At 36.5% G+C, this 22,340-nt stretch overlaps 1 protein-coding gene across 4 annotated transcripts in view; it reads right to left on the reverse strand.

Moving 5' to 3' along the window:
- The window catches only part of ANO10 (anoctamin 10), a 107,903-nt gene that overhangs the window by 67,944 nt on the left and 17,619 nt on the right, over window positions 1-22,340 (reverse strand). The window lies entirely within an intron of this gene.

Genomic DNA, 22,340 nt, shown 5'->3' on the forward strand with positions numbered 1-22,340 from the left:
GGGGTTTTGAAATTAAAGAACGTTAGAGCTTTCAGAAGATTATGAAAATAAATGCTGTTGTGTTACTTCAGAACAGTACATATAAACATCCAATGTCCTGCCTTTACAATGAGGAAGCAGAGACAAGTAGATGACGATGGTTTCCCCCAGCATACCTCCAAGCAAACTGCTGCTTCGCAGCTTCTCATGCCACAGGCTGCATCTGTATCTTTGGATTTGTGTTTTTGTCCATAAAACAATTTGAAAAATGTAACTGAAAACATATATAAATTATTCCTTGAGACCTGACCACTGTGCAGCACCACTCGAGGGAAATGGACAAAAAAAAAAAAATCTGTTGATCAAAAGACTTTTTTTTTTTAAACCATTAAATTTACTCTATATGTAGATGAACATCCCTCGCCATGGGACTCACCCTAACTCAAAAAATACATATTACCTCTAAGCAACTATTGCAAAAGAGCTTTGACAGTACCGATCAAAGCTAGCATTTCTGCTTCATCATTAGCTTCCTTCAAAAAAAGATGAGCTTGCACAACAATTCAGTTCTCAAAATATCTTCTAGATGTTAAGATAAAAAGACTAATCTATGCTTAAATATAAGAATATATTAAACCTGAACTGCAGAGGAAGAGAGCAACTAAATTAAACCCATTGGGGTTCCTGGCTCTGTTGTTTTGCCTGTTCTGTTTGTTTTTGTTTGCTTGCATGTGATATAAATATTGAAATATTTGGCTCAAAACTCTTCTGAGAATACACAGGAGACTTACAGAGTCAGTTCAGTGTCAAGCAGAGGAAAAGGAGAGCAAATGACATCCCGTCTGCTTATGTAATATTTTCCAAAGTTTGCTTCCCACAGTTGGGAATCCAAAATAGCATCTCAGCTGCATTATAAAAGCATTCAAAAGAACATTATCATTTATCATGACTACATATCAGATAATGAGAAGGAATACATTTATTCCCCTGTACCAAGTTCTAAACTCATCATCATACATTTTTCCACATACCTTTAATAACCATGAGAAAGCATGCCTGCAAAGGGAAGATGACCCAGAACGCTGGCCTCTGTCAGAACACTTACTTGTGGCTAGGAAATCTCCGAGCTGCTGGGATAATATGGTGATGTGCACAGGATGACTATTTACCTTCATGTATGATTTAAACATGTTTCTGCACTTAAAATGTGTTATCTATTCAAAGGGGCAGCAGCCAAGTTTTTTTTGCATTGGAAACCAGTATGCATCTACACAGCAGTAAGACGGGTTTTGGTCTATTCAAAAAGTTTTTCAATATCAGCTGAAAAACTCTGCTGAAGGGCTCTGATGACTCTGATTTCAAGCCATTACAGACTCATCCTTCTTCAATGACCAAAGTCATTATTTTCCTTATTCCAGAGCCACACTTATGTCATTGCTGACAATAAATATCTACCTGTTAAAACTATTTTACGTCAAATGTCATTGAGTTTATTGTTTGCATTCCAAACATCCTGTCACTAGGGAAACATCTGTGGGCAGGAATGCAAATTACATCTGGGGGGGAAAAGGGGGGTAAAAAAAGAAAACATGGATGAATTTGCCTTTGTTTTTCAAAAACTCTACAACTGAAGCCAGTTTCCAGAAACATTCAGAAGTTCTCTGTTTCAATGTGTTTGAGTTTTTTTTCCTTCATTTAGTGCTGACAGAAAACACTCCATAAGATTATCCTTTATCAAATACATTTTCCACCGACCTGGACTAAAATCCACACACACACTCTCCCACCACCATCAATACTAAGGAACTTCTAAACCAAAAACCTAGTAGCTGAATGTGGCTAAAATGCAAATGCAGACAGAATTTAACAATTAACAATAAACAGGAAGAAACTGTAACTGTTTTGAGCTCTGAATACCCTGGCAATTCAGCAGGGAGAAAGGGCAACTTCCCAAATAACAAAATGCATATTATAAATGTTAAGTGCTTGTCTAATCATGAAGTGACACTAATACGGGATAAAGTATGAATTCAAACAGCCAGGGTTATTCCAACATAATTTCTTGCAGATGCTTTTATGTTGCTTTTGAGGCCTGTTAGATTCTTGATCCATGCAGCACGCTGGTATAATTAACAGACTGCATCATCACAGTGGTATCAATCCAGCTTCCTCAGATTAGAAAGCAGAAACAAACCAGAGCAAAAGAGGAAAGAGCTTTAAATTTTCACGTAATGGCATTTGTCCAGACAAACCTTGTTTCTCTCTCATTTTAAGATTCTTTTCGCAGCCAAAGATGTAAATAACATTGGAATTTATTTAATATAGAACAGTGCTATTTAAAACAAAGAATTTTAACAAAGTTACATGTTTTTTAATTTTATAATCACAATTTTAAGGTTCTTTGAACTGTTAACATTCTTCATGTAAAATTAAAAGCCACTTAACTATGTATTTTCATACCTCCTGGATTTCAAGGTTATTCTGGAAAAAGAGCTACGAGATAACTCTAGATGAAAGACAAAAACAGCCAGCTTTTGAGCAAAGATGACGAACAATCCTGTGCAGTACAACACTGCCAGTGATGATAACGATGTATTCCTGGATGTACCCTAATGAACCCTGTAAGACAAAGCCAAGATAGCTAATAAAGAACTCAGTTCAAAGGGCACAAGGTTATTGAGTAAGAAACAAAAGTGCTCCCGGAAGAACTGAATGCCTCAAAAAGAGAGACATGGTTAAAGAACAAATTGCTACAACAAAATAACATACGCAACAATGTATTTTACAGAAGATGTGAAATGTCCCATTCAAACAAAACCTGACTTGTTTTTTTCATGTGGGAAGATAAACATGAGGAGCCATCAGTGTAAAATGACACTGGAACTTTCGAGTTGTTTAAAAAAAGCTTCTTGTGAGTTACCCCCCAGTACCCAAAACAGAACACGCTGCTAATGAGAATGCACTACATCTTTTCTCCTGTGATTGCACAGGCAATCATCACTCAGCAAAACAGTGCTGAATGCAGTAATGGATTTGCATTAGTATGTTAGAAAATACCAAGTACAAGAAAATCTAGGGAATAAACACAGTCAGGAAATCAAAGATAAAAACTACAGATCAAATATTGCTTCCAATTTGTATCTTAGGGAGATAACCCATATATGGACCATAAAATTATAGTTCTCAGGATAAACTCCACCTTCATAATTAGCTCTTTCCCATGAAGTGTCTCCTCAGTCCCATTTGCTATATGTCTCCTTGCTAACAAGAAGTAAACATAGCACCTCCCTTTTTTATTAGCCTTGGCTACTTAACCATCAGCTTGACAATCTATACAACCAGCTCATGGATGCTTCTTGCAGTTTAAACAAACTAACATTAGTAGATCACTTTGGAATAGTATCGATTACTGTTACACAACTGGATTAGCTCAAGTTTTAACATAATTCTTGCAATTTTAAACAAAAAAGAAAGAAAAGCCTTTCAGTCAGGGTAAAATAGGCTGACAATTCATTAAGATGCAGCATTGACAGGTTTTTTTTTTGTAGTTCATCACAAAAATGATCCTTTTCAATCTGCGTATCTTTTCACAAACATTTTTATCAACAGTAAAATCACAGTACTTCAGAGTACAGAGCACTTCAGTGATCAAACGTGAATTTGACCCAATATGTGAAATAACTAGTTCTGTGCTGGAGGTTTAAATTCAAATGCATGATCAAATCGCATCTCCAATAAATACATTGCCAAATTGCTTGGACAGGAGCATCTGGTGCAAATAAACTTTCAAAATAGTATTATGAATTAAAGGGCACTGTAATAAATTATTTCCATGCGACAGCAAATTTCTATTCTCAGGATTTAAATTAGAGGATACATCAGCTAGGTAAATTCACTACATTGCTTCTGTGCCACAACTCTTACAGTCATTAATGTAACACAAATCACCTGGGTCACGCTCTGCATAGCGCTTCAGTAGATGATCACTACACATTTTCTAAGTATTTCAGCACTGCCTTTTTCTGAGCTTTTCCTTACAGTAATTTCCCAGGAGTGTTAGGATATCTTCATGTTAGTTATTCCAAGACAACCTGTACAGAATCTGAAAGTCATACGCCCTTGATTTCAAGTTAGATAAGCAAATATATGTAACTTACAGTAACTCATTTTGACTGACATAGATATAGAAATACTCTCACAACCAGTAAGAAGCAACGCTGCCTCTGACTATGGAATGGAAGCGTCCAGAAAAACTAGTTCAGCCTATAGACTTATCGCTGGTGGAAGTGAGCACGAGTTACACATTGGAAATAATGATCGTCTTTGGCAAAAGTTCCAATCTATGGGAAGAAGCAGCATTAGCTATAGAAAGCTGACCAAATTCCAAGCAAGGTATTTACACTTCTCTTACATCAGTGAGGTGAACAAGGAATTTCAATTCCCCATTTTTATTCCACAGATATGTAGACTAATGCTTTGCTCTGATAAAAACAATGCCATTCCTCAGGTTCAGTTCTCCAACTCACAAATCAAGAATTAGTGATTATGGTTTAAACCAATTTCAGTATGTATTTCATTTAAATATCTTTTGTATAAAAATACACATCCTGTTCAGTATGAGGACTGCTCTGAAAGTAATGCCTCCTGCTTTATTACATTGGCCCACGACATCAGAGGTGGATGTTGGTGGTATGGCAGCAGAGGCTGAACCTTCCCACCAGTATTCCATTACATGCTGTTGCTGTGTGACAGACGGCAGCAGAGGGGCAGTCTGACAGAATGGTGTCTGATACGGTAGTGCAGATGAAGCAATGGGGTGGAACTGAATTCCTCCATGCGGAAAAAATGGTGCCCAACAACATTCACTGATTCTCACTCAATGTTTATGGAGATGCAACAGTGGATGTGAGCACAGGGAGGTGGTGCAAGGTACATTTCAGCAATGGAAAGAGAAAGACAAGCCACGTTGTGAGCAGCCACGCACAGCTGTCACACAAAGAAATGAGCAACATCTCAATGAGCTCATCCACGTGCAATAGCTAATGGTGGTGGCTATGTTCAGAACTATTGTTTTATAGCTGAGAATTTGCTCTATCAAATACCATCATTTTACTCTTTTCATCTGTTATGATTTCAATTGAAATAAATAGACAGCATTGGATTTGGAGCAACCAACTTCTGTCTGTATGAACAGAAGAACACCATATACTACAATCAGTTATCACACTTTGTGATTATCAAATTCTGAAAGCTTTTTACCTTGCAATTATTCCTTCAGTTGCAATTCAGTTGACCCAAAGTATCTGCAGCTAATGTTCTAAAATAAACCCATTTTACCAAACAATACAGCAGTTCATCAGGAAACAAAACCATCATGGATGGACAAGGCAAATCAGTACCTCCATTTACAATTCATGACCCCCTCAAGCAGGAAAACCAATTATCAGATAAAAATAGGTCATTAATAGGATTTCACTGAGAACAGACAAAAAACAAAAACAAACAATAACAACAAAACAACCAAATAACAGAAGAAAAGGGTGGCGAGTATATAAAATTAGGAAATTAGAAATTTAGAATTGGTTGCCAGTGAACTCTGGTAGGCAGCATGAGGCAATAACACCAGAACGAAGAAGCAAGAGAAAAGGAAAATTCTTTAAGCAATGTAGCATTCTCCTCATATCTCAGTTATAAGAGAAATCTTAAAAAGAATTCCTAGCATTTATGGTACTCAGCATTAAAAAGGCCTCTCCTGTGCAAAATAAAGGCAGTTTTCTGCTGCATCTGCATATACAGAATAGAATATAAACTGAAACCTACAAACCTCTGCACCAACAGAGACTAAAAGCAGAGATTAGGTTTCTAGAAGTCAGTGGATCGATGTTTAGGTTATTAAGGGAACGTCTGGAACTATGGATCTGGGGGTGGGTCTGGATGAAATTTTAACTTGGGAACATACATTCAGAGCTGGCTAATAGAAACATCCGTGTGCGTCAGAACTTAACTCTCAAAGTCTTGCTAAACTGTATGTTCACTGGGAGACATGAATCAGCAGCAGTAAGTTAGTTCTAGATAAAACTTTACACTTACAGCAAAAACCTCAGCATTTCCATTTACAGTATTTTTTCTTATTTTGTTATGAACGCTTAAACTGTAAGTAGTAAAACTTGGAAAACTGCTACATTATGGAATTAATTTACATGTGTAAATAACAGTATGCTTCTTGAGAAATTTAGAAAATTAACAGAGGTCTTAAAAATTACAGCAAATTATTAACCAATATGCTAATTTGTTCTAGTAATTCCAAATAGGTCCAGATCAACGCCTGTCTTTCTTTCTCCAACTTTCAGCAGTACATTTATGTACCAGATACTCATTATGAAAAGCTCCAAGTATTGAAATGACTCACACATACATTAAACCTTGAACTTTTGTGTGTGTTGTTTTTTTTTAATAAATTCTTTCTCCTGAACTACTGAGGTTGAGAACATGACAAACTTGGTCTCTCACCAATTCACAGGAGCAAGGAGTATTAACTCTGCATACAGTAGTGTCAGTAAATGGTGCAGGAATGAAAAACTTGGTAAACAGAACGTGATTCCTCTTCCTGAGGCAGTATTTTTGCAGACCAAAGTTGCTTTGGATTCTTACCCAGCTGTTCTACATTTTCTCCTACAAATCATTACAGCAATACGCTGCCACTTTTCTTCTCACAGACAAGAAGATGAGAGCAACCCGCCTCACATATCAAATCAGACTCACAAATAATGGAGACCAAAACTGTGGGATGTGAGGCAGCACCAGGACAGAAATATCTGACATTTTACACTTCTTCACAGATGCAATCAGTCCAATGACCATCTCAGAATGCTGCAAGTCCCTAAAACACATGAGCATATGAACTACCCAAATCCAACTCATCAGTACCCAGACTGTCATATATACACTGATGATTCTTTATATAAGGAATATCTTTTCAGTTCCTTCTGGAAAGATGGGAGACTGGCCCTTCTGAATCACTTTTTGTTTATTTCATAGCTATTTTGGAGTGATTTGAGGAAGAATGCATATGTTCTAATATGTTGTGAGCAGTTAGGGTCAAAACATTTTCCCCTCTCATCTTTTCAATTGAAATGCTCAGAAACAGTTTACATTCCTCTACTCGGTATTTACGACCGTCTCTTCCGCTCTGAAACAGAACCACAGCCATTGTGATAAACATACTGAGAGGTTATCTAGTTACAGCAGCTTTTCTTAAAATCCTGCACCATCCTCTGCCAAAGTGCAACCATGTAATCTTCACTGAAGGCTTATTTTGGCCCTGCTTTATAGTTTCACTGAAGTCACGGCCATTTCATCCTAATGTCATTAGTCATTTATTTCTATTTTCTCACCATTCAGTCTGGCTTTAAAGATCCTACATTTCAACAGACAATTTTGCTGGACATTAAAATTTCACTTTTTGCTGAGATAAAAGAAAGAATTTTAAAGAATACTGTTCTTCGTTTTCTTCTTACAAATTTCAGTCACTTAAACCAAATTTTAACCACGCTGCCTAGCCCTGCAGCCTGCATTCATGTGCCTTCTCCCCTCCCCCTTAAAATTCTACCACGCCTTCCTCCAAGCAGATTAGGCTGTATCTGAGTACTGATGTGGATGAATTGGTAGCACATTCACTACATGTTAGACTTGAAATTAGTCAGTGTATCCCTTTTATGTCAATTCGGCTACGTTCCCAATCTACAGCATTGATGAAGTATTTCATACAATGAACGTACTGTCATTTTATCCAGAATGCTAGTGCCAAGCAAAAATGTCAGGGATGAAAAAACTGCTGCTCTTTGTGCCACATTGTGTTCAGAGTATTTTTACTTCCAAGAAATGCAGAACCAAACACCTATTTAAAGCAGGAAAATTAAAAATCAGTATTTGTATCACAGCAATTTGACTGCTTTGAGAATTCTTATTCTCAAAATATATTTAAAACATACAGATCTCACCAAGCTAAGAGAAGCAGTACCACCAACAATAAAGCAGAATCTGAATGAGCCAGTTTTGCAGCTCCACAGACAATTCTGCAGCTGCCACAGCAACCAGCAGAGGAGCCAGCCAAGAGACCAGACAAGCAGCCAAAGAAGAGGTCAAGGCTTGGGAACCAGAACTTGGCATGGGGGTCTTACAGCTGTCAGAGATGCTCAGTGAGAGAAGTCACTGTTCTCTACACTTCTTGCAAGTAAATGGGGAAAAGAAACAACAAAACACCACCAACAAATCTACAGCCATTAAAAGCCAAGACAGTGCTGAAAGGAGATACATGCCACCATTTGTTTTGTCACAGCATTGCGATAGCAAGACACTGTGCCAAATGGCAGGAGTATTACATGCACAGAAATACAATTCTGTAGTGGTACAGACTGCTAGATCTCCAAACAGATGGCTTCCTCCGAAAAAGAAATATCAATGAACGAAATGGAAATAAAAATTCGATGACTATTCTTTTTTTTTTCCTGTGATTGTCAGTGGGAGTAACGAGGAAGGTTGTTTTGCTTTTTAAAAAGTGATATATTTTTTTTCTTCTTACACAAAACTTTCCTTTAGATTCCCCACTGCAGAACTACAGCAGCAAGAACTTTGGTATATAACCAATAAAACATACAAAAATTATTTTAAAACTCTATCTACAGAGAACCGACAAAATGTGAAGCCGTGTTTTCTACATTATTCCATACCGGTTAATCACAGGCTTGAGATGTGGAATGACATCTGCACATTTTGAGACTCATTAAACAAAATTTGCAGGACCTCTACACAAAAGAACAGAATCAGACCAACTTTTTGCAAAAGTTAAAGTTAAAAGCATATGCATGTGAAACCCTAAGCTAGTAGCAGCTTTCAAGAAAGCTGTCTCTACAGATTCTGTGCTGACAAGCCAAGTAACTGCCAAATAATGTTTAAAAACAAAAGAAAGGCTCCTAGAAAGTGCCAAAAGAAATGCTATATGCTGCCTTTATGATTCAGGCTCTGTGAACAGAAAAAAGAAGATATTTGCACTGAGATTCTCACAGGCCCTGCGAATGATGCACATTCCATATTAAGCAGATTCCCAAGCAAGTATCTTGCTTGCCAGCACAGACTGTAAAGATGAATAAAAGTTCATCTGTGATCAGAAGCAAAAAAAAAAAAAAAAAAAAAGAAACAATAATAACGCAACCAATGTCAAAAATGCATGGCTATGTTAAAGAGGTTCTTTAAACACAGTTCAAATACATGACAAAACTCTTTGAAAACAAATTTGGCTAAAGACTTTTTTCCTTCAGTCTTGTCTTATTCTATAATCAGCATCTATGTCTAGCTGAAGATTAAGATATAGTATTTCATTTTCTGAATCTAGAAGAAGCAGCAATATCAAATTCCTAGTTCAGAACATTCTTAACTCCAGAGCCTGTTATCTATTTCTTTGATGTCACACTTCTATATGCCTTCTCTGTTTTTCTTGGATCACGGGGATCTCCAGAAAGCTGTACCAATGCAAGCTTCTCAAGAACACCTTTCACTGTTATACAAATAAGACCTCTAGTGGTTGAATAAACAACCACTACTACTACCGTATTTAGAATTTCTAGTCACCTCTTCTCCAAGATAAAATCTTACTGTCATAGTCCCTCTCAACTAGAGTTCAGCCACTAAAGGCATACCTGCAGAGCCCTTTGGAAAGGTATCCATTCAAGACGATAAACTTATTTTATCCCAAGCCTGAGCGCATGGCTTAGTTGTTAAATCCAGGGATAGAAACATAACCAACAAAGAATAGGAAAAGAATAGGACTGTCAGCAAAGGTACAAAAGTAATTTCACATCTTCCACATCACAGAATTCTACAGATTTTAAGAATATTTTAGGCATATGCACAGATAACGAACTCCATCACACTGGCATTTAATCATAACCCTCTGACTACCAAAATCATTCCAAAAGTGAACGTTCATTTTCTTCTCATTCTAAGCCATTGGGTTTTCTTGCTCTTCCTTATGTATACTTACTTACTCCAGTTTTAAACTCTAGACAGCGACTTGAAAACAGAAACACCACCAACTCTGGCCTGTGTTTGTGGCAGTGATTTACATTTGGATTGGTAAAATGCTGCCTAGGCATCAGAAATTTGATCTCAAATAGCAAATACACTTCAAATATTATCAGATCTGAAACTGCCAAACACTCTTAAATATGTCGCCACAGAACACTAGTATACTATAAAATATCTGAACTTTAGATTAGCAAGTATGGGTAAAATCCTCTGATTCACATACTTGCCTTCTTCCTTTAATGCAGCAATCCAGCAAATTGCTGTTCCGCCAACAATGGTCCAAAGGAATTGTACACGCAAAAAGAACAGCTTTTAAAATTGATAGCTCATCACAATTTCTTTTCATAGTTCAGTCATTCTGAACTGGGACACATATGTACATACACAGCAGTTCTAATGAAATAGAGTATCTCGTGTTTGGCCACATTTAGAGATTTTGCTTTATTTTTAATGACTCAACAGCTCACTGACAGCACCTTGGTGCTTTTGCAATCTCATATGCTGCTAGAATGAAGGAGACAATGCTGAAAAAGTTAACTTGCCACCCTTCACAAAACACTCCTTAACTAAGAAAACACCTCCAATCTTCCTGTTTTGAGCAGAGGTCACCACAGGAAACTGTGGCTCACCCTCAGTTTATCAAGTAGAATATAAAATGAACACTTCTTCAGAAATGCCAACAAAATTCTGGCAACACAAGAACCAAGTAATTAGCTGTCTAGCCTACATAAACATTCTGTGTAATTTCTACCTTTCATGCACACATTTTAACACAGACTTGTCTTGATATAACACTAATTGTTTATCATAGAGAAAACACAGTTTTCTGATGAAAAACAGAGTGTACAGGAGCAGAATTAGAATGTTGTACACTTGAGTCCCATCTTGACAGAGACAACCTGGGCCTGAGGCAGAAACCCAAACACTGGGTAGTCCTCTCAGACTCTTCACAGTGTCAACACTGATTTTCCAGATGTAGCTACAATTCTGCAGTGTGAAGCACATTACAAAGGTACATATGACAAAGGATACTTTTAGCTATAGATGGTAATAGGCACAAGGAATTTAAAAGATACATTCATATTAAATCTTGACTTTATGACAAAAATAATCTAACCTATCGCTGCATGTTGCATATTATATATGCATAAGAACATGGCTGCACCAGCAGAACTGCATTAATGTTACCGTACCACGGCAAAATCTCTAGACAATGTTCTAATGAAAAATGATAGGTCAGGAGGCTTCTTTTGTTTGAAAGAGAGGTAGGAAAGTTGCAAGTCTTCTACCAAACTTAAAAAAAAAAAACAAACCAACAACACAATGCAACTTTTTACGTATTAGCCACAATTACTTTGTGGGATCAAAAGACGTATCTGTATCACTTTACAGCTTCTAAGATGATGCACCTATCTCTTATTGTGTCGCTGCAGCTCAGACGTTTTCAGAGGCGAGCTGAGCAATGATACAGCTGCAGTTCTTAATACAATGTGACACTGCAAAGGAAGATGCAATCTCTTTTCCTTTTTCTTCAGCATTTGTATTAGAAAGGCAATTCTAGTAAATAGCTTCCCTGGCTAACATTTGAGAAATGTGTCATACAGTTGTATGTACTTTGGCACTTCAGAACATGTTTTACAACATACAGCTTTCGACTCACTGCTGTACTTGTTTTATTATTTTCATTATTATTTTATTAAAACTGAGTAACTCAGAGATTAATCTATGACCACGAAGGGGGCAGAGAAAAGCAGCCTGCCATTAATGTTACTCACCCCACCTCCAGAAACAGGGCCAGAAGGAGGGAGGGGAGGAGATTTGCAGATAGAATGGTACAAAGCTCAACTGACAGCACATTCAGAACTTGTAATTTCAACTACACCAATAAAAAGACCACGCAGCGGTCAGAGAAATGCAGTCACTGCTATCTAGGAAATCAGCAGTTACATTTTGTGCTATGTGGGGTTTCAAGCTATGCATTTAAGCCAAACCCAAAGTCATAAAAAGGCAGACCCACTTGTACTTTATGACATACCCAACCTTAGGAAGACCAATTAATGAATTCATTAACATAATGATACCAGTGCCACTTTTCAATCTGCAATCCTCGCGAGGAGGAATAGGGCCACATACCATTTTTACTACCTGATGTACTTTTGACTCTGTAAGAACAGTTTGCAAACAGAACTTAAAGTCATTTTAGTCTCTTGCAATAACATAGAGAGAAATCAAAGCACTTACAGAAACACTTTATAAGTTATAAAGTTATATATATATAAGTTTATAAGTTATGTACTTTATAAGTATATGTTTTATTACGTTTAAGTATTTATAAGTTTATGAGTTTATAAGTTTTGTACTGGATTCTTTCCTCATATGTAAGGAACGTTAATCCTCAAATCTTCCCTATAAACACATTGTAGTATGCTTTATAGGAATAATAAGAATATAATAGGTATTTTAGTTACTTAGTTACTTTCGGTACTTTAGTTACCCAAATTAGTTACTTAAATTGGCATGAAAACCACTGGACAGACATCATTATTTCTCTATTTCTCTTGCTTGCCCCCTGTAGCTTCTACAATCTCATAGGAAACAAAGCAGAACTGCCAAATGCAACCAGTGTTATATTAAACTAATACCTCAACTTTTCCAACTTACTGCTCTTCAGGATGCTTTAATGCTTTATCTGTTACCAACTACTTCTGGTACAGACAACTTTCATTAAAAAATGAAGCTTTTAAGAAGCTAGAAAAACAAGAAAATATCTGAGATCAGTAACTTCATAATATATAATTGTAAAAAATTAAACATTTATTTTAATGACCTTTATTCCCTTTTCACCTAATCTTGAAACACACAAAATAATTTGCAACGGTTATGAACTCCCGATCAAAAAACTGAGATGCAGATAAGCTCAAGTACTGCAAACAGTGTAAGATAACATTTCAGGTTGAATAACAGACACCCTCATGTTTGATATTGGTTTATCTGTAATCCCCATAACACACCCACAGTCATACACACTCACTTTATATCTTATGACAAATCCTCTGACTAAAACTTACCTTGATCAAACATACTATGGTTATGAATTCTCAGCAGCTTCTAACTGAATCTCCTTTGTAGGAATTCAGCCGATTACAGGCACACATTAGCAGTCTCTCATGACATCAAAAGCACCATTCAAGGCACTGGCATAGAAAGCAGCAGCATACCAGGCTCCTTGCACACTGCCACAGTTAATGAAAAATCCCTCTGAAATTTTACACATCACACCACTACCTTCTGATCAGAAGAATGACATTCTGGATTGACACTTCCTTCCAGCATAAAATAAAGACTCAGTGCAAAAATAAAGTAATTAAACCCCACTTCTTCTGACATTTACCTTACACCATGACTCATGAGCAACTTCAGTCTGCATTCAATGAAACATTTGCATAGAGAATATTTTTAAAAGTCTGTATACAACAGCTTCTCAGTCCAGTGCTGCATTGTCTTACAGAAATTAAGTTCCAGAATCAGGTTTCAGTTAACCCTGCCAGGTGGTTCTCAGCACTTAAGAGAAACCCAGTAAACAACAGACCAACCATAACAAAACCAATGAAAGAGATTTGATTTTATTTCTTTTTAACACAACTACAGTTTAAAAAAGCAAATGATGCTTTTGAACTACTTTTGAGGTGTGGGGAAAAATACAGCAACTGATTTAGCACATTTTTAATAAGAGACTGGAAGAGATTGGATAACTTCTGCTGCATTTTTCCAGTAAATGACTAATTACATTTACTGTACTGAGCAGCTGTGTAACAAAGCCAGTAAAACTAATACTAAAGTAGCTCTTAACACTCTGCTAGTAGTTATTGTAGAAAATAATGCATAAAAGCAAATTATTCCATAAGTTTCTAGATGGAAAATATACAAGCCAAAGTATCACATCATTGAAGAGAGATGTCTGTATCAAACAGACAATACAGAGGCTCCAACACAAGGATGACTGGATTTCTTCTGCCATCTGGAGACATTTCTATTCAGTTTCTGTTCTCTATTTCTTCTGCAATTACAGCTGCAAAACCTGCATTTTCTACCTTGGGATTCCTCTACCTGCTCTGAGTCCTTCATTTTTACTCTCAGTAATCTTGAAGATACAAATGATAAATGGGATTTATCCTCAAATGGTACACAGAGCTTCTTTTATTTCTTTCTTTATTTTAAACTAAGAGCCTCCTTAGACAAAAGAGTTACACAAAACTTTGGAAATGGGAAGAGCATCACAATTCCTAGAAAGGGAAGGCTTGTAACAAAAATAATACCTAAGAAATGCTGTTGCAAACTGCATCACAGACGTATGGGAATACGGTTTCTAGATCCTATAGCTGTAAGTACTCTCCAGCAGATGCCTCTAACAGGCTTTTTCTGACAGTTATGAATATCACATTTGCAAAAAGTTATTTAAATAGTTTAACTGAAACAATTAATACATCATTTACAAAACAATTCAGTTTCATGAAATACTAAGCCAACCTCTGGGACAGCTGCAAAGCCAAGTGGCTCTGAATGTTCATACTCCATTTTGTCATTAAGTAATTCATAAACAATCAAGTGGAAGGTAAACAACAAATATTAATAGGTATTAACTTGTCTTTTGTTTGACAGTCCCAACTGCAAGCCAGGAAGCCATACATCCCCACCAGGCTTGAGCTGAAAAAAACATTTACACATGAAAGGAAACTTCTTTGTGGGCAATATTAATTTAAGTGGGTTTTAAAGAGATCTGAATGTCTGATTCTTAGGAGCTCTTTAAAATGTCTTGTAATTGTCTCCAAAATCTGTTCTCTATTCATACTGCCTTTTGAAGTTGCCTTATTTTGGCAACTGTACACAATGCCAGGAGGAAAGGAAAAAATATATTCCTACTCAGTCTTTTCCTGTTAGTTTTCCAGGTTGATGCCTCTGAAGCACTGTTAGCATAATGAAGGAATACGCTCTTTCTGGAAGACTTCCCAAAGTATGTTCTTCAGTCAGCCTTTCTATAATAAGTATGGCTTAAAATTACAGTATGAACTACCAAATGATGTTAAATTCATGAGGAAGCACAATTCCAGAAGACACACTCATGTCTGCTGAAATTAGTGAAGGAATCCCCACACGTGTTAAAATGTTGCTGTGATCCTTCTGGAAATTTCATGCCTTTTAGCTGAGAAGCACCTCATACCTTTTGCAGCCCCCTGTTGGTGCTCCCACCTGGCTGACAGCAAGAGAAGAGGATTCCTGTTTTGCTACTGTTGCCTCTCCTAAGAGGTGTTCTTAGAGTACATCCTATGGCACTGATTTCTCAGCCTCTACCACCACGTCACACCCACACTGGCAGCATCTAATTTAGAATTACAAGACCTTACATGGAAAAACAACTGGAAAAAAAAAAAAGAGCAGAGAAAAGCTAGAAAAATCCAAGGTAGAACCTACACACATGGCAATGACTTATAAAGGTAGGATATATTAACAGTCCCTGTCGAAATTAACTGGCTTTTAACTATAAAATAATTCAAGTTCCTTTGAAAAAAAGGAAACGCCATTGTATAAATGCACTGCACGCTTCCATACCAGGTCTGGCCACGTCATCTTCAGTCATGAGAAAACCTTAAGAAGGTTCACACCATAAATCAACAAAGTGTGGGAACTAATTGCGAGGAAACATGCCTACATACTTAGCTGTACAAATACAACCTTCCTTTGTCCTCTGTTGCAATTTGGCCTAGATAAATCAGTGATCCGACCCAGCTTCGCTATTTTCTGTACATACTGCATGAGCAATCTTTTGGAAAAAAAGCAGTTTTTTCTTAAAAAAAAAATAAAAAAATACACATTTCAAAAAGCAATGGACCTTTTAAGAATAAATAGATGTTAATATGCATTTTCAGTTCTATAATACTAGAATGCTAGGAAATATAACCAGCACCTACAAACTCCCGTAGGTCTAAGAACTTTATTCGTGTTTACTTTCATTTATTTTGCCATTAATTGAAAACAAACAAACAAAAACCTCCAATGCAACAACAACAAAAGCTACACAAGATGGCAATAAAAAGAACTGTGATAAAGTTTGATTTTGGAACTAAAAACATTTTGTACATGTACAGCCTGCAAAATTGTCATTTTTTTTTACCTCATTGATATGGTTGCAGGAATTTGGTTCAGCAGTAGGCATTTTATAGAATTTTAAATAGACAAATCTATAAATCTTTCTTCCTTTAGAAGTTGAACCTTTCAATGAAGTGAAAAAAAATCTGAGAAGCAATCTGTTCCCCTCTTAATAGAATATTAAAATATCTAAAATATCTGACATCTTCACTTTCAAACTAAACCTACAATTCCAACAACCTCTTGAAAAGCACAATTTATAGAAAGCACACCAAAATTTGAGTTTATTTTTAGTCTTCAAATGTTGTCAAGTAAGCTGAAGGATCAGTACACTTCGTTTTTATACTGCAGAAACCTTCAGAAACTCCCAGCTGTTGTTTTTAACCAATGCTACTCTGCATCTTCCAGTAACTTTCCACATGGTTTCAGCTCGAAATTTAAACATCAAAAAGCTATTTTTATGGCTCAGAATTGCAAATCTATGAATAAATCGACTTGCAGTGGCTTACCTGTAAGTCTAATATAAAATACAATAATCAAATGACCATTTTGTAAACTATTAAAAATGAAAGCACATTTTCTTTTCTTAAAGAATGCTTTTAGATTTGATCTCCTATGCACACTAAGATGTTTGCTGCTGAGGAATTCTCAGATGGAAACAATACGTTAATTGAAATCACCAGTGGCTTGGATTAACCTTTTTTAGCATGCAGAATTGGTAACAGCACAGAATTATTTTACATATGTACATGTCAATAAACCAAATAATTTAATAATTTATATAAAGTGCATTTTCCCATTAGTCTTCCTACATCTTCCTATTTTTATCACAATAGCAGGCACAGATGGGCGCTGGTTAGAATACCTGTGTTACTAGAACAAAACGTCAGATGAGTACATTTACTAAGTACTTTCCTAAAAGAGATCTGTAAAGCTATCAACATTTCAGAAAAAGAACCACATATACAGCTTTCCAATCAATATTTATTCATCAGGGATAATCATTCTTTCTACAGTTAACTTCTTTACATCAAATCAAACTGTCAGTCAGAAATTAACCCACACATCAAATACTTATCAGTAAAGAGAACTGGTATTTGTACCTGAAAACTGACAAACTACTCAGGCTGCAAATGAAGTAGCAGTATTCCAACTTGACATTACAAATGAAACACCCTCAAGCAGCATACACACATGCATGCAAATATGCATTACCAGTCTGAAAAGGCTATGCTGCCACAGGAAAGCGGAAGCAGATGGATAAGCAAATATCTGAAGACTATTGCTGAAAAGTTTCAGCAGTAAGAAAGCTAAGTGTTGTCCATACGTCTTCAAAATTGATCATTAATTTTCTCTAATTAAAGAGCGAATGCACTGAGGACAAAGAAAGAACACCCACTGCAACTGACAGCAAGTTCCAAGGAGATGAGAACAAACAAAGCCACTGAAAATCCGGAGGAAGTCAAGAGGAGGGCCACCAAGCTTACAGGGCTGAAGAACCCAACGCATGAAGGATGAAGGAACTGGCTTTGCTAAACTTAGAAAAGAGCAGGCTTTGGGTGGGAGGGAGGATCTAACTACAGTCTTCCCCTACACCTATCAGGTAGTTTTAGAGAAGGTGGAGCTGCTCTCTTCACAGGGGTGTGCAGTAAAAACACAAGAAGCCATGGGCCACAAGCTGCTTCAGAGGGTTTTTGTTTTGTTATAAGAAAAAAACATTTTCCATAAGAACAATCAAATATTGGAAGAGGTTTCCAGATAAGTACGGACTTTCCCTCACAGGAAATATTCAAGTTTTAGCTTAGTTACCTTATCTAGGTTCCTGCTTTCATCAGAACCTTGCGCCAAACAACCCTCAGAAGTACCTTCCAATACAGATCACTACGTGATTCCCTCTGTGACACTACAGCTCCCATATTTTAAACTAGAATCTGTCACAAACATAGAAATGATTTAGAAAAAAAAAAGCACAGCTGTTTTTCTTGACCGTTGCACTGTTAGAATTCCACTCATGTCAACAGATAACAGATCTGTACACACACCAGTGCGGCACATTTCTCTCCACTTCTCTTCCTATTTCTTTACTATATGAAGTTGGCCATTTTACACAGCTGCTGAATTCCAACCTCCTGAAGCCCCCACAAAAAGAAGCTATTTGCTTCACATGTCTGGAAGGCTCCAACACAGAACCATGTCACAACCTGCCATAATGCTATTCACATAATTTATTTCTAAAAAAATATGTCATGCAGTGCGTTTTCTTAAAAACAATAAATAAACAAATAACTTTTTAAAAATCAGCTTTCACAGAATCACAGGGGTTGGAAGGGAGCTAAAGAGGCCATCGAGTCCAACTCCCTGCAAAGGCAGGTACCCTGCAGTAAGCCATACAGGTAGGCATCCAGACAGGTCTTGAATATCTCCACAGAAGGAGACTCTACAAAATCAAATCCCTATGGCCCAAACGTTTATTAAGCCATGTTTGCTACAAATGCCCTAGCCCTATCCTTACACTACGGTACTCATTTTTATCTATACCAGAAGTAATTATATTCTTCCTAAAATCGTATTTGTAAACTATAAGGTCAGATTTTATATTACAGCTATCAAAATAGCCCTCTGTTACTCTTAAGCATTTCCAAACTCATCCACAAATGCCTCTGTGTGATCCAAACTCGTGTGTGATGTGGAACATCCCAACTGCATTCACTTCCATATAAAAGTTTACCATTTGAGTGCTGGATACAAAATGGGTGACTATGGGAGTTGAGGATAAATTGGTATAAATATTTTACAGACACTGTTTCCAAACACTCCTATTGGTGGATCATTTAAAACAAAACCAAAAAACAACCACTGTATCACTAAGTGTTGGACATGTAACTGATTTCTGGAACTCAGCTTTCACAGCAGACCTGAAAGCAGTTTCATTAGCATTCTTCTTTCTATTTTAGACTCATAAATTTTAAGTAGTTATCAAGAAGAAAGCTCCATGACATTCATTTTCAAAGAAAAAAACCAAAAGTGCTGCTGAATTGATGTTATACCTTGTTTTTAACCTTGCTTCTTACTTTGCACAGGTGGTTTACAAAGAAAATATGTACCTATGGTAGAGCCTGAAGAACTAACCCAATTATGTGACTTAACTCTTCTAGAAGAATGATAATAAGGGCCTACTGTTTCCAACTTTAAGAACATGTATCTACTTCTTTGTTTGAAAACTGCACTTGCTTCACTCACTTAGCACGCATCCATAAGTAAAAGAGGGGAGTTTCATGATTCTGCTCCAGGTTCAAACTATGTTGCCATGGAAGCAGATGTTGGATTGATGAAAATAGGTCAACTGTTTAAAAAGGAAAATCACTGTTCTAATACTTCAATATTATTAAATGCTATTATTTTGATGCTTAGTATTATTTATTATCAACTGCATATTGATTTATTGTATTTAATTAGCACTTGTGTTGATGATATATGTATGCCCATAAAACGTAGGTAGCAGTAGATTTAGCATCGTTAATAAAAAATTATTTTGCACAAACCTGTAGGAGCTTGATATAGAATGCTTAAGAGAGTATCAAACATTCCTCTTCACATCTGTGCTAAATGATGTCAAATCTTGCCACGTAAACACATTTTCATTTGAAATAATATCAGTACCATTGTTAGAAAACACTAACACTTTTAGGAATAATAAAATAATAAAATAAAATACAGGTCACTGTTCCCATCTATGCTTTGCTTGGTAGAACAACACTTTCTCTGTTTAGCTTTGCATCAAACCAGGTATAAATTTTCAACTGGAGTCTCAATGACTTAAACCCGATAAAAACATTTAACGACAGCTAAGATTTAAGTAGGTTATCCCATCCACTGAACACGTGAAAGGATACATAACCTACAAAAGTAAGTTTCTTGTATTCCTTAACATTTTCACACTGCCTGCCAAACCGTTGTCAACAGAGCACAAATACACCGTAGAATTCTCACCTCCATCTGCAGCACACACCAGAAAGTAAAGTAACTATCGTTCTTCTGCACAAAATCTCTACTAAGCGATCTAAAAAGCTCTTCTGTTGACAACCTGGCACATGCAACAGAATTTTTTCCTACCCTGACACTGATGTGCTTAAAAAGCACCAGGTTTGTATTAGAGGCTTTGTGTAATGTATTCTGTTTCTACATTGTTTTCACAAGTAATATGCACAGCAATCATTAATAAATACAGCAAAGGTGTGTGGGAATAGTGTCAATAACATCAGATTTGTGTTGCTTTCCTAGGTTAGGTATCTTCCTCTAGATGAAGCAAGATTTACAGGAGAGAATCTGTGGTGCTGAATTCCACAAATTTAATCCAGCAGAAACGTACACCACTGCTATAAAGAGCAACACTACCTTCCATACACAACTGTTTCTGCCCTTCTCCCTTTCACCAGTGAACCAGATCAGACAGCTTCTGTCAAATCAGTTCACTGATTTGATTCATCATGCACCAGATAAAAGAAAATGCCAGTGTAACAGATAAAATAGATTCCCAGGAAGATAAGGCAAAAATACACCCATCTCCTTAAGCTACCAAAAATCATGCTGCTGATGAAACTGACTGCAGTCCCACAGCATCCAGTCATTCTCCCTTCCTTCATCTTTTGAGCTCAGTGTTCTAACTTGAAATACCTTCAATGCAAATACTGTTAAAAATTATTATTGTAACTGAGAACACATCTGTCTACACAATGGAAGCTGCCTTCAACAGAAGGAAAAATTATTCTTGTTGGATTCACTGTTGTAATTTTACATATAGAAATAGATATTTAGAATGTCTTTCACTTTGGAGAACTCTTCCAAACACTCTGTATCTGGTGTTACAGAACTTCTTGCAGAACTGAATGACCCGCGCTACTCTGACTTCAGAAAACAAAGCTGTGAAGGTGTGGAATTCTGATTCAAGAACACTGCAGTTCTGTCCCTCAAAGACTGCAAAAGTATTAAATTTCAAATGCAACAGTTTGGGAATTGTTTATAACCAACAAAATTTAAAAAGTCACATGGCTTGTTAGGCTGCAGATTTCTTTTGTCTGGAATTTCTCAGACAATGAGTAGTTTATAACAACACAGAAACGGCAGAAGAAATTAAACCAGCACACTTTGAAGTATTAAGCACACTGGGCACTTATGATTAAGCCATTTTTTAAAAATATATCTTTTATAACAAGTGCACTATGAAGTAGTAATAAGGAAGTGAAGAGAAAAGTTGACTTCTCTATGACCAAATAGCTGCCTTTCCTCTCTGGGTCACCTAGCATTGCCCTCCATTTGTCCCTTCATACAGTGTAGTTTGCTCTAGATGAGCAGCCTTGTCCAAATTGTTTCTTCATATAAAAGAACATTCTTGCCATTTCTCCTTTCAGGATTCTTTTATTTTTCCAAACTCTTCCTTTCATTTATTCCTTTATTTGTTTTACTCTCCTTTCCATATGGTTTATAGATAATGTGTTTGAGATGCACTGTTTAAAAGAAATTCCAAGAGCTACCTAATTAAAGCACAGGAATCGCACAACGGTACAGGATCACCGATAGGCAGAATTCAAATTGAGAGAGAAAAAATGCTGGTATTCTCCTATGGCCTATCAAGAGACAGAGGCCTCCTCAGAGACCAAATGGACATTAAGACTTCACTCTGGTTACATTTAGTCACATAGATTTTGTAACATATCCTCTCCAGATATACCATCTAAATGCTGCATTTAAATTGTCAAATTAGTTTTACATTCAAACATTTCACTAAGGCTAATGCAAATGTTCACACATGCATAACAGAAAAATGCATCAGGTTGTAGGTAGACTCCAACTTCAGTAAACCAGTTGACGTGTGATTAAGACCTAGAGTTAACTGCAAACTTTAAGCAAGCACATAATTTACTGCATAACCCACAACATCTGTAACAACAATACAGAAGCAATATAGAGGCCATACCTCTACAAGGCAATTCAACAACTATACACAAAAACAAAAAACTCCTATATTCCTGGAAATTAGAATAACATCATTTTTAAATTGGAATAATAGAAAGATACATAAGGACAATGATCTACAATCTGTTAAGATGTAAAATGGCCAGTCATTTGCCTGAAAA

The sequence above is a fragment of the Lagopus leucura genome, unplaced genomic scaffold, assembly GCF_019238085.1.
Source record: "Lagopus leucura isolate 7727_CA_CO unplaced genomic scaffold, USGS_WTPT01 Super-Scaffold_100157, whole genome shotgun sequence".
Taxonomy (NCBI): Eukaryota; Metazoa; Chordata; class Aves; order Galliformes; family Phasianidae; genus Lagopus; species Lagopus leucura.